The sequence below is a fragment of the Cavia porcellus genome, unplaced genomic scaffold (assembly GCF_034190915.1).
Source record: "Cavia porcellus strain 051 isolate PalLab524CR breed Dunkin Hartley unplaced genomic scaffold, mCavPor4.1 scaffold_18, whole genome shotgun sequence".
Lineage (NCBI taxonomy): Eukaryota > Metazoa > Chordata > Mammalia > Rodentia > Caviidae > Cavia > Cavia porcellus.
Window position 1 is genome coordinate 73909295 of NW_026947501.1, and position 13576 is coordinate 73922870.

Below are 13576 nucleotides of genomic sequence, written 5' to 3' on the forward strand. Positions count from 1 at the left end.
AGGTTTAGGGTTAGGGTTAAAAGTTAGTTTTAGGGTTAGGGTTAGGGTTAGGCTTAGGTTTAGGGTTAGAGGTTAGGGTTTGCGTTAGAGTTAGGGTTAGGGTTACGGTTCACGTTAGGGTTAAGTTTAGGGTTAGGGTTATGGGTAGGGTTAGAGGTTAGCGTTAGATTTATGGTTATGGTTAGGGTTAGGGTTAGACTTTAAGCTTAGGTTTAACATTAGAATTATGGTTAGGGATAAGGTTAGGGCTAGGGTTAGGGTTTGGGTTACGTTTAGAGGTTAGGGTTAGGGTTAGGATTAGGGTTAGGATTTGTCGTTAGGGTTAGGATTAAGGTTCGGCTTCTGGTTAGGGTTCGAGATTAGGTTTAGTTTTAGGTTTAAGGTTATGGTTAGTGTTCGGTTCGGATTAAGGTTAGGGTTAGAGTTTAGGCTACGTTTAGGCTTAGGTTTATGGTTAGCATTAGTGTTAGAATTTAGTGTTATTGTTATTGTTCGGGTATGGGTTAGGGTTAGTGTTAGGGTTAGGGTTAGGTTTAGGATTAGGGTTTGGTGTTAAGGTTTGGGACTAGGGTTAGGGTTAGGGTTAGGCTTAGAGGCATGTGTTAGCGTTAGGGGTAGTGTTAGTGTTAGGGTTAGGTTTAGGGTTTATGGTTAGTGTTAGTGTTACCGTTATGGTTAGTGTTAAGGTTAGGATTAGTTTTAGGATTAAAGGTTAGGGTTAGAGGTTAGTTTAAGGGTTAGTGTTGGGGCTAGGGTTATGGTTAGGCTTAGACAGGGTTAGGGTTAGGGTATGGTTAGAGTTAGGATTGGGTTTCAGTTAGGGTTAGTGTTAGGGTTAGGGTTAGGTTTAGGATTAGGGTTGGTGTTAAGGTTTAGGACTAGGGTTAGTGTTAGGGTTAGGCATAGAGGTATGTGTTAGCGTTAGGGGTAGGGTTAGTGTTAGGGTTAGGTTTATGGTTGGTTTAGAGTTTATGGTTAGTGTTAGTGTTATGGTTATGGTTAGTGTTAAGGTTAGGGTTAGTTTTAGGATTAAAGGTTAGGGTTAGAGGTTAGTTTAAGGGTTAGTGTTAGGGCAAGGTTTATGGTTTGCTTAGACAGGGTTAGGGTTAGGGTATGATTAGGGTTAGGATTGGGTTTCGGTTAGGGTTAGTGTTAGGGTTAGGGTTAGGTTTAGGATTAGGGTTGGTGTTAAGGTTTAGGACTATGGTTAGAATTGGTGTTAGGGTTAGGTTTAGGGTTTGGGTTAGGGTTAGGGTCAGTGTTACGGTTAGGGTTAGGGTTGGGGTTAGGCTTAGGTTTAGGGGATAAGTGTTAGGAATAGTGTTAGGGTTATTCTTCGGATTACAATTAGGGTTAGTGTTACGATTAGGTTAGGTTCAGCGTAAGGGTTAGGTTTAGGTTTAGTTTTAGGATTAGGGTTAGTGTTAGCATTAGGTTTAGGGTTAAGGTTAGGGTTAGGATTAGGGTTAGGGGTTAGGGGTTAGGGGTTAGAGATAGGTTAGGTTTAGGTTTAGTGTTAGCGTTATGGTTATGTTTTGGTTTCGGGTTAGGTTTAGTTTTAGGATTAAGCTTAGGGTTAAGGTTAGTTTAAGGGTTAGGGTTAGGGTTAGGTTTAGGGTAAGACAGGATTAGGGTTACGGTTATGGTTAGGATTCAGATTGGGTTTAGGGTTAGGGTTAGTGTAAGGGTTAGGATTAGGGTTTGGCGTTGGGGGTTATGGTTATGGTTAGGGTTTGGGTTAGATTGTTAGGGTTAGGTTTAGGGTTCGGGTTAAAAGTTACGGTTTAGGTTAGGGTTAGGCTTAGGTTTATGGTTAGTGTTTGGGTTCAGATTAGGCTAAGGTTTAGAGGTTAGGCTTATTGTTAGGTTTAGGGTTATGGTTAGATTTAGGTTAGAGTTTAGAGTTAGTGTTAGTGTGAGGGTAAGATTTAGGGTTAGTGTTAGGGTTATGGTTAGGGTTACATTGAGGTTTTGAGTTAGGGTTAGGTTTAGGTTTAGAAGTTAGGTTTGTGTTAGGCTTCGTGTTAGGGTTAGGGTTCGGGTTCGGGTTAGGTTTAGGGTTAGGTTTAGCGTTAGGGATAGAGTAAGGCTTAGGGTTAGGGTTAGGGTTAGGGTTAGGTTTAGGGTTAGGGATAGAGTAAGGCTTAGAGTTAGGGTTAGGGCTAGGGTTAGATTTAGGGTTACGTTTAGGTTTAGTTTTAGGGTTAGGGTTGGCGATCATGTTAGGGTTAGTGTTAGGGTTTAGGGTTTTGGTTAGGGTTATGTTTATGTTTAGGGTTAGGGTGAGGTTAGGTTTAGTGTTAGGGTTAGGGATAGAGTAAGGCTTAGGATTAGGGTTAGAAGATAGGTTGAGCATTAGTGTTAGGTTATTGTTAGGGTTTGGGTTAGGGTTAGAGTTTAGTCTTAGCATTAGGTTTACGGTTAGGGTTACTGTTAGAGTTAGGTTTAGGGATACGTTTATGGTTAGAGTTAGGTTTAGGGTTTTAGTTAGGGTTAGGGTTAGGGTTAGGGTTTTGTTTAGGTGTTAGGTGTTAGGGATAGGTTTAGGGTTAGCCTTCAGGTTACAGTTAGTGTTTTGGTTACTATTAGGTTAGGGTTAGGGTAAGGTTTAGGATTGGGGTTTGGCATTAGTGTTACTGTTAGGCTTAGGTTGAGATTTTAGGTTTAGGTTTAGGGTTAGGGTTAGTTTGAGGTTTAGAGTTAGTGTTAGGTTTAGGAGCAGAAGTTAGGTTTTTGTTAGGCTTATTGTTAGGGTTAGGGTTAAGGGTTAGTGTTAGGGTTAGGGTTAGTGTTAAGGTTAGGGTTAGTGATAGTGTTAGGGTTAGTGTTAGGGTTTAGGGTTTTAGTTAGTGTTAGGGTTAGGGTTAGATTTAGGTTTAAGGTTACGATTAGGTTTACGGTTTACCTTAGGGTTAGGGATAGGTTTAGGTTTTGGATTAGGGTTGGAGGGTAGGTTTAGTGTTAGGGTTAGAGTTTAGTATTATGGTTAGGGCTATGGTTAGGGTTAGGGTTAGGGTTAGGGTTAGGGTTAAAGCTTAGTTTTAGGGTTAGGATTAGGGTTAGGGTTAGGTTTAGGTTTAGGTTTAGGGTTAGGGTAGTTATAGAGTAAGGTTTAGGGTAAGGGTTACCGTTATTGTTAGGGTTAGGTTTAGGGTTAGAGTTTAGTGTTAGGGTTAGGGTTAGGGTTAGGCTTAGGGTAGGAGTTAGGGTTAGGTTTAGGGATCGGGTTAGGTTTAGGGTTAGTGTTACGGTTAGGGTTAGTGATAATGTTAGATTTAAGTTTAGGGTTTAGGGTTACGGTAAGGTTTAGGGTTAGGTTTAGGTTTAGGTTTAGGGTTAGGGTTAGGGTTAGGGTTAGGTTTAGGTTTAGAGGTTAGTGTTAGGGTTAGGGTTAGAGTTAGGGTTAGAGTTACGGTTTGAGATTAGTGTTAAGTTTAGCGTTAGGGTTAGTATTAGGGTTAGGGTTATGGTTAGAGGTTAGCGTTAGATTTAGGGTTAGCATTTGAGATAGGGTTAGGGTTAGGTTTAGAAGTTAGTGTAAGTCTTAGGGTTAGGGTTAAAGCTTAGGTTTAGGGGTTGGATTAGGGTTTTGTTTAGGATTAGTGTTAGGGTTAGGGTTAGGTTTAGGTTTAGGGTTAGGGGTTAGGGTTAGGGTTAGGCTTAGGGTCAGGGATAAAACTTAGATTTAGTGTTAGTGTCAGGGTTAGGGTTATGCTTAGAAGTTAGTTTTAGGGTTAGGGTTAGGGTTAGTGTTAGGAGTTAGGTGTTATGGAGAGGGTTAGGTTTAGCCTTAAAGTAATGCTTAGGGTTAGTGTTACGGTTAGGTTTAGTGTTAGTGTTACTGTTAGAGTTAGCTTTTGGGTTTGTTTTAGGTTTAGGGTTTAGGGATAGTGTTAGCGTTACGGTTAGGGTTAGGATTAGGTGTAGGTTTAGGGTTAGGTTTAGGGTTAGGGTTAAAAGTTAGTTTTAGGGTTAGGGTTAGGGTTAGGCTTAGGTTTAGGGTTAGAGGTTAGGGTTTGCGTTAGAGTTAGGGTTAGGGTTACGGTTCACGTTAGGGTTAAGTTTAGGGTTAGGGTTATGGGTAGGGTTAGAGGTTAGCGTTAGATTTATGGTTATGGTTAGGGTTAGGGTTAGACTTTAAGCTTAGGTTTAACATTAGAATTATGGTTAGGGATAAGGTTAGGGCTAGGGTTAGGGTTTGGGTTACGTTTAGAGGTTAGGGTTAGGGTTAGGATTAGGGTTAGGATTTGTCGTTAGGGTTAGGATTAAGGTTCGGCTTCTGGTTAGGGTTCGAGATTAGGTTTAGTTTTAGGTTTAAGGTTATGGTTAGTGTTCGGTTCGGATTAAGGTTAGGGTTAGAGTTTAGGCTACGTTTAGGCTGAGGTTTATGGTTAGCATTAGTGTTAGAATTTAGTGTTATTGTTATTGTTCGGGTATGGGTTAGGGTTAGTGTTAGGGTTAGGGTTAGGTTTAGGATTAGGGTTTGGTGTTAAGGTTTGGGACTAGGGTTAGGGTTAGGGTTAGGCTTAGAGGCATGTGTTAGCGTTAGGGGTAGTGTTAGTGTTAGGGTTAGGTTTAGGGTTTATGGTTAGTGTTAGTGTTACGGTTATGGTTAGTGTTAAGGTTAGGATTAGTTTTAGGATTAAAGGTTAGGGTTAGAGGTTAGTTTAAGGGTTAGTGTTGGGGCTAGGGTTATGGTTAGGCTTAGACAGGGTTAGGGTTAGGGTATGGTTAGAGTTAGGATTGGGTTTCAGTTAGGGTTAGTGTTAGGGTTAGGGTTAGGTTTAGGATTAGGGTTGGTGTTAAGGTTTAGGACTAGGGTTAGTGTTAGGGTTAGGCATAGAGGTATGTGTTAGCGTTAGGGGTAGGGTTAGTGTTAGGGTTAGGTTTATGGTTGGTTTAGAGTTTATGGTTAGTGTTAGTGTTATGGTTATGGTTAGTGTTAAGGTTAGGGTTAGTTTTAGGATTAAAGGTTAGGGTTAGAGGTTAGTTTAAGGGTTAGTTTTAGGGCAAGGTTTATGGTTAGGCTTAGACAGGGTTAGGGTTAGGGTATGATTAGGGTTAGGATTGGGTTTCGGTTAGGGTTAGTGTTAGGGTTAGGGTTAGGTTTAGGATTAGGGTTGGTGTTAAGGTTTAGGACTATGGTTAGAATTGGTGTTAGGGTTAGGTTTAGGGTTTGGGTTAGGGTTAGGGTCAGTGTTACGGTTAGGGTTAGGGTTGGGGTTAGGCTTAGGTTTAGGGGATAAGTGTTAGGAATAGTGTTAGGGTTATTCTTCGGATTACAATTAGGGTTAGTGTTACGATTAGGTTAGGTTCAGCGTAAGGGTTAGGTTTAGGTTTAGTTTTAGGATTAGGGTTAGTGTTAGCATTAGGTTTAGGGTTAAGGTTAGGGTTAGGATTAGGGTTAGGGGTTAGGGGTTAGGGGTTAGAGATAGGTTAGGTTTAGGTTTAGTGTTAGCGTTATGGTTATGTTTTGGTTTCGGGTTAGGTTTAGTTTTAGGATTAAGCTTAGGGTTAAGGTTAGTTTAAGGGTTAGGGTTAGGGTTAGGTTTAGGGTAAGACAGGATTAGGGTTACGGTTATGGTTAGGATTCAGATTGGGTTTAGGGTTAGGGTTAGTGTAAGGGTTAGGATTAGGGTTTGGCGTTGGGGGTTATGGTTATGGTTAGGGTTTGGGTTAGATTGTTAGGGTTAGGTTTAGGGTTCGGGTTAAAAGTTACGGTTTAGGTTAGGGTTAGGCTTAGGTTTATGGTTAGTGTTTGGGTTCAGATTAGGCTAAGGTTTAGAGGTTAGGCTTATTGTTAGGTTTAGGGTTATGGTTAGATTTAGGTTAGAGTTTAGCGTTAGTGTTAGTGTGAGGGTAAGATTTAGGGTTAGTGTTAGGGTTATGGTTAGGGTTACATTGAGGTTTTGAGTTAGGGTTAGGTTTAGGTTTAGAAGTTAGGTTTGTGTTAGGCTTCGTGTTAGGGTTAGGGTTCGGGTTCGGGTTAGGTTTAGGGTTAGGTTTAGCGTTAGGGATAGAGTAAGGCTTAGGGTTAGGGTTAGGGTTAGGGTTAGGTTTAGGGTTAGGGATAGAGTAAGGCTTAGAGTTAGGGTTAGGGCTAGGGTTAGATTTAGGGTTACGTTTAGGTTTAGTTTTAGGGTTAGGGTTGGCGATCATGTTAGGGTTAGTGTTAGGGTTTAGGGTTTTGGTTAGGGTTATGTTTATGTTTAGGGTTAGGGTGAGGTTAGGTTTAGTGTTAGGGTTAGGGATAGAGTAAGGCTTAGGATTAGGGTTAGAAGATAGGTTGAGCATTAGTGTTAGGTTATTGTTAGGGTTTGGGTTAGGGTTAGAGTTTAGTCTTAGCATTAGGTTTACGGTTAGGGTTACTGTTAGAGTTAGGTTTAGGGATACGTTTATGGTTAGAGTTAGGTTTAGGGTTTTAGTTAGGGTTAGGGTTAGGGTTAGGGTTTTGTTTAGGTGTTAGGTGTTAGGGATAGGTTTAGGGTTAGCCTTCAGGTTACAGTTAGTGTTTTGGTTACTATTAGGTTAGGGTTAGGGTAAGGTTTAGGATTGGGGTTTGGCATTAGTGTTACTGTTAGGCTTAGGTTGAGATTTTAGGTTTAGGTTTAGGGTTAGGGTTAGTTTGAGGTTTAGAGTTAGTGTTAGGTTTAGGAGCAGAAGTTAGGTTTTTGTTAGGCTTATTGTTAGGGTTAGGGTTAAGGGTTAGTGTTAGGGTTAGGGTTAGTGTTAAGGTTAGGGTTAGTGATAGTGTTAGGGTTAGTGTTAGGGTTTAGGGTTTTAGTTAGTGTTAGGGTTAGGGTTAGATTTAGGTTTAAGGTTACGATTAGGTTTACGGTTTACCTTAGGGTTAGGGATAGGTTTAGGTTTTGGATTAGGGTTGGAGGGTAGGTTTAGTGTTAGGGTTAGAGTTTAGTATTATGGTTAGGGCTATGGTTAGGGTTAGGGTTAGGGTTAGGGTTAAAGCTTAGTTTTAGGGTTAGGATTAGGGTTAGGGTTAGGTTTAGGTTTAGGTTTAGGGTTAGGGTAGTTATAGAGTAAGGTTTAGGGTAAGGGTTACCGTTATTGTTAGGGTTAGGTTTAGGGTTAGAGTTTAGTGTTAGGGTTAGGGTTAGGGTTAGGCTTAGGGTAGGAGTTAGGGTTAGGTTTAGGGATCGGGTTAGGTTTAGGGTTAGTGTTACGGTTAGGGTTAGTGATAATGTTAGATTTAAGTTTAGGGTTTAGGGTTACGGTAAGGTTTAGGGTTAGGTTTAGGTTTAGGTTTAGGGTTAGGGTTAGGGTTAGGGTTAGGTTTAGGTTTAGAGGTTAGTGTTAGGGTTAGGGTTAGAGTTAGGGTTAGAGTTACGGTTTGAGATTAGTGTTAAGTTTAGCGTTAGGGTTAGTATTAGGGTTAGGGTTATGGTTAGAGGTTAGCGTTAGATTTAGGGTTAGCATTTGAGATAGGGTTAGGGTTAGGTTTAGAAGTTAGTGTAAGTCTTAGGGTTAGGGTTAAAGCTTAGGTTGAGGGTTAGGATTAGGGTTTTGTTTAGGATTAGTGTTAGGGTTAGGGTTAGGTTTAGGTTTAGGGTTAGGGGTTAGGGTTAGGGTTAGGCTTACGGTCAGGGTTAAAACTTAGATTTAGTGTTAGTGTCAGGGTTAGGGTTATGCTTAGAAGTTAGTTTTAGGGTTAGGGTTAGGGTTAGTGTTAGGAGTTAGGTGTTATGGAGAGGGTTAGGTTTAGCCTTAAAGTAATGCTTAGGGTTAGTGTTACGGTTAGGTTTAGTGTTAGTGCTACTGTTAGAGTTAGCTTTTGGGTTTGTTTTAGGTTTAGGGTTTAGGGATAGTGTTAGCGTTACGGTTAGGGTTAGGATTAGGTGTAGGTTTAGGGTTAGGTTTAGGGTTAGGGTTAAAAGTTAGTTTTAGGGTTAGGGTTAGGGTTAGGCTTAGGTTTAGGGTTAGAGGTTAGGGTTTGCGTTAGAGTTAGGGTTAGGGTTACGGTTCACGTTAGGGTTAAGTTTAGGGTTAGGGTTATGGGTAGGGTTAGAGGTTAGCGTTAGATTTATGGTTATGGTTAGGGTTAGGGTTAGACTTTAAGCTTCGGTTTAACATTAGAATTATGGTTAGGGATAAGGTTAGGGCTAGGGTTAGGGTTTGGGTTACGTTTAGAGGTTAGGGTTAGGGTTAGGATTAGGGTTAGGATTTGTCGTTAGGGTTAGGATTAAGGTTCGGCTTCTGGTTAGGGTTCGAGATTAGGTTTAGTTTTAGGTTTAAGGTTATGGTTAGTGTTCGGTTCGGATTAAGGTTAGGGTTAGAGTTTAGGCTACGTTTAGGCTTAGGTTTATGGTTAGCATTAGTGTTAGAATTTAGTGTTATTGTTATTGTTCGGGTATGGGTTAGGGTTAGTGTTAGGGTTAGGGTTAGGTTTAGGATTAGGGTTTGGTGTTAAGGTTTGGGACTAGGGTTAGGGTTAGGGTTAGGCTTAGAGGCATGTGTTAGCGTTAGGGGTAGTGTTAGTGTTAGGGTTAGGTTTAGGGTTTATGGTTAGTGTTAGTGTTACCGTTATGGTTAGTGTTAAGGTTAGGATTAGTTTTAGGATTAAAGGTTAGGGTTAGAGGTTAGTTTAAGGGTTAGTGTTGGGGCTAGGGTTATGGTTAGGCTTAGACAGGGTTAGGGTTAGGGTATGGTTAGAGTTAGGATTGGGTTTCGGTTAGGGTTAGTGTTAGGGTTAGGGTTAGATTTAGGATTAGGGTTGGTGTTAAGGTTTAGGACTAGGGTTAGGGTTAGGGTTAGGCATAGAGGTATGTGTTAGAGTTAGGGGTAGGGTTAGTGTTAGGGTTAGGTTTATGGTTGGTTTAGAGTTTATGGTTAGTGTTAGTGTTATGGTTATGGTTAGTGTTAAGGTTAGGGTTAGTTTTAGGATTAAAGGTTAGGGTTAGAGGTTAGTTTAAGGGTTAGTGTTGGGGCTAGGGTTATGGTTAGGCTTAGACAGGGTTAGGGTTAGGGTATGGTTAGAGTTAGGATTGGGTTTCGGTTAGGGTTAGTGTTAGGGTTAGGGTTAGGTTTAGGATTAGGGTTGGTGTTAAGGTTTAGGACTAGGGTTAGGGTTAGGGTTAGGCATAGAGGTATGTGTTAGCGTTAGGGGTAGGGTTAGTGTTAGGGTTAGGTTTATGGTTGGTTTAGAGTTTATGGTTAGTGTTAGTGTTATGGTTATGGTTAGTGTTAAGGTTAGGGTTAGTTTTAGGATTAAAGGTTAGGGTTAGAGGTTAGTTTAAGGGTTAGTGTTAGGGCAAGGTTTATGGTTAGGCTTAGACAGGGTTAGGGTTAGGGTATGATTAGGGTTAGGATTGGGTTTCGGTTAGGGTTAGTGTTAGGGTTAGGGTTAGGTTTAGGATTAGGGTTGGTGTTAAGGTTTAGGACTATGGTTAGAATTGGTGTTAGGGTTAGGTTTAGGGTTTGGGTTAGGGTTAGGGTCAGTGTTACGGTTAGGGTTAGGGTTGGGGTTAGGCTTAGGTTTAGGGGATAAGTGTTAGGAATAGTGTTAGGGTTATTCTTCGGATTACAATTAGGGTTAGTGTTACGATTAGGTTAGGTTCAGCGTAAGGGTTAGGTTTAGGTTATTTTTAGGATTAGGGTTAGTGTTAGCATTAGGTTTAGGGTTAAGGTTAGGGTTAGGATTAGGGTTAGGGGTTAGGGGTTAGAGATAGGTGAGGTTTAGGTTTAGTGTTAGCGTTATGGTTATGTTTTGGTTTCGGGTTAGGTTTAGTTTTAGGATTAAGCTTAGGGTTAAGGTTAGTTTAAGGGTTAGGGTTAGGGTTAGGTTTAGGGTAAGACAGGATTAGGGTTACGGTTATGGTTAGGATTCAGATTGGGTTTAGGGTTAGGGTTAGTGTAAGGGTTAGGATTAGGGTTTGGCGTTGGGGGTTATGGTTATGGTTAGGGTTTGGGTTAGATTGTTAGGGTTAGGTTTAGGGTTCGGGTTAAAAGTTACGGTTTAGGTTAGGGTTAGGCTTAGGTTTATGGTTAGTGTTTGGGTTCAGATTAGGCTAAGGTTTAGAGGTTAGGCTTATTGTTAGGTTTAGGGTTATGGTTAGATTTAGGTTAGAGTTTAGAGTTAGTGTTAGTGTGAGGGTAAGATTTAGGGTTAGTGTTAGGGTTATGGTTAGGGTTACATTGAGGTTTTGAGTTAGGGTTAGGTTTAGGTTTAGAAGTTAGGTTTGTGTTAGGCTTCGTGTTAGGGTTAGGGTTCGGGTTCGGGTTAGGTTTAGGGTTAGGTTTAGCGTTAGGGATAGAGTAAGGCTTAGGGTTAGGGTTAGGGTTAGGGTTAGGTTTAGGGTTAGGGATAGAGTAAGGCTTAGAGTTAGGGTTAGGGCTAGGGTTAGATTTAGGGTTACGTTTAGGTTTAGTTTTAGGGTTAGGGTTGGCGATCATGTTAGGGTTAGTGTTACGGTTTAGGGTTTTGGTTAGGGTTATGTTTATGTTTCGGGTTAGGGTGAGGTTAGGTTTAGTGTTAGGGTTAGGGATAGAGTAAGGCTTAGGATTAGGGTTAGAAGATAGGTTGAGCATTAGTGTTAGGTTATTGTTAGGGTTTGGGTTAGGGTTAGAGTTTAGTCTTAGCATTAGGTTTAGGGTTAGGGTTACTGTTAGAGTTAGGTTTAGGGATACGTTTATGGTTAGAGTTAGGTTTAGGGTTTTAGTTAGGGTTAGGGTTAGGGTTAGGGTTAGGGTTTTGTTTAGGTGTTAGGTGTTAGGGATAGGTTTAGGTTTAGCCTTCAGGTTACGGTTAGTGTTTTGGTTACTATTAGGTTAGGGTTAGGGTAAGGTTTAGGATTAGGGTTTGGCATTAGTGTTACTGTAAGGCTTAGGTTGAGATTTTAGGTTTAGGTTTAGGGTTAGGGTTAGTTTGAGGTTTAGAGTTAGTGTTAGGGTTAGGAGTAGAAGTTAGGTTTTTGTTAGGCTTATTGTTAGGGTTAGGGTTAAGGGTTAGTGTTAGGGTTAGGGTTAGTGTTAAGGTTAGGGTCAGTGATAGTGTTAGGTTTAGTGTTAGGGTTTAGGGTTTTAGTTAGTGTTAGGGTTAGGGTTAGATTTAGGTTTAAGGTTACGATTAGGTTTACGGTTTACCTTAGGGTTAGGGATAGGTTTAGGTTTTGGATTATGGTTGGAGGGTAGGTTTAATGTTAGGGTTAGGGTTAAGTTTTAGTGTTAGGGTTAGAGTTTAGTATTAGGGTTAGTGTTAGAGTTAGGGTTAGGCTTAGAGTTGAGGGTTAGTGTTAGGGTTAGGGTTAAAGCTTAGTTTTAGGGTTAGGATTAGGGTTTAGTTTTATTTTTAGGTTTAGGGTTAGGGTAGTTATAGGGTAAGGTTTAGGGTAAGGGTTACGGTTATTGTTAGGGTTAGGTTTAGGGTTAGAGTTTAGTGTTAGGGTTAGGGTTAGGGTTAGGCTTAGGGTAGGAGTTAGGGTTAGGTTTAGGGATCGGGTTAGGTTTAGGTTTAGTGTTATGGTTAGGGTTAGTGATAATGTTAGATTTAAGTTTAGGGTTTAGGGTTACGGTAAGGTTTAGGGTTAGGTTTAGGTTTAGGGTTAGGGTTAGGGTTAGGGTTAGGTTTAAGGTTAGGGTTAGTGATTCGGTTAGGGTTAGTTTAAGGGTAAGGTTTAGGGTTAGGGTTAGATGTTAAGTTTAGGGTTAGGGTTAGTTTTAGGTTTAGGTTTAGAGGTTAGTGTTAGTGTTAGGGTTAGAGTTAGGGTTAGAGTTACGGTTTGAGATTAGTGTTAAGTTTAGCGTTAGGGTTAGTATTAGGGTTAGGGTTATGGTTAGAGGTTAGCGTTAGATTTAGGGTTAGCATTTGAGATAGGGTTAGGGTTAGGTTTAGAAGTTAGTGTAAGTGTTAGGGTTAGGGTTAAAGCTTAGGTTTAGGGTTAGGATTAGGGTTTTGTTTAGGATTAGTGTTAGGGTTAGGGTTAGGTTTAGGTTTAGGGTTAGGGGTTAGGGTTAGGGTTAGGCTTAGGGTCAGGGTTAAAACTTAGATTTAGTGTTAGGGTCAGGGTTAGGGTTAGGCTTAGAAGTTAGTTTTAGGGTTAGGGTTAGGGTTAGTGTTAGGAGTTAGGTGTTATGGAGAGTGTTAGGTTTAGCCTTAAAGTAATGCTTAGGGTTAGTGTTACGGTTAGGTTTAGTGTTAGTGTTACTGTTAGAGTTAGTTTTTGGGTTTGTTTTACGTTTAGAGTTTAGGGATAGTGTTAGCGTTACGGTTAGGGTTAGGATTAGGTGTAGGTTGGGTTAGGTTTAGGGTTAGGGTTAAAAGTTAGTTTTAGGGTTAGGGTTAGGGTTAGGCTTAGGTTTCGGGTTAGAGTTTAGGGTTTGCATTAGAGTTAGGGTTAGAGTTACGGTTCGCGTTTAGGGTTAGGGTTCGCGTTAGGGTTAGGTTTAGGGTTAGGGTTATGGGTAGGGTTAGAGGTTAGCGTTAGATTTTTGGTTATGGTTATGGTGAGGGTTAGGGTTAGACTTTAAGCTTAGGTTTAACATTAGAATTAAGGTTAGGGTTAAGGTTAGGGGTAGGGTTAGGGTTAGGGTTAGTTTTAGGGTTGGGGTTAAGTTTAGTGTTACTGTTAAAATTATGCTTAATGTTAGGATTGTGTTTGGGGTTAGGGTTAGGGTTAGGGTTAGGGTTAGTGTTAGGGTTAGGGTTAGTGTTAGGGATAGGGTTACGTTTAGTGTTAGGGTTAGGGTTAGAGGTATGTGTTAGGGTTAGGGATAGGGTTAGTGTTAGGGTTGGGTTTAGGGTTAGTTTTAGGATTAAGGTTAGGTTTAGAGGTTAGTTTTAGGGGTAGGGTTAGTTTTAGGGTTAGGTTTAGACGGGGTTAGGGTTAGGGTAGGGTTAGGGTTTGGATTGGGTTTGGGTTAGGGTTCGTGTTAGGGTTAGGGTTAGGGTTAGGGTTTGTCTTTAGGGTTTAGGATTAGGATTAGGTTTAGGGTTAGGGTTAGAGGTTAGGGTTCGGGTTAGTATTAGGTTTAGGGCTAGTGTTAGTGTTAGAGGTTAGGGTTAGGGTTAGCGTTAGGGTTAGGGCTAGAGGTTAGGTTTAGGTTTAGAATTAGGGTTAGCGTTAGGGTTAGGATTAGGGCTAGGGGATAGGTGTTAGGGATAGGGTTAGGGTTAGGCTTCGGATTACAGTTAGGGTTAGGGTTACGATTAGGTTTAGGGTTAGACTTAGGGTTAGGGTTAGGGTTAGTGTTAGTGTTAGGGTTAGGGTTAATGTTAGGGTTAGGGTTAGGTTTAGAGTTAGGTTTAGCGGATATTTGTTAGGGACAGGGTTAGGGTTAGGCTTCGGTTTACGGTTAGGGTTAGGGTTAGGATTATCTTTAGTGATATTGTTAGGTTTAGACCTAGTGTTAGAGTTAGTTTTGTGTTACTGTTTAGGGTTAGCGTTAGGGTTAGTTTTAGGGTTAGGTTTAGGGTTAAGGTTAGCATAATGGTTAGAGGTTAGCATTAGATTTTGGGTTACTGTTAGGGTTAGTTTTAGGGTTAGGGTTAGGGATAGGGTTAGGGTTAGGCTTAGGGGTAGAGTTAGTGTTAGGGTTAGGGTTAGGGATATTTTAAGGTTAGGTT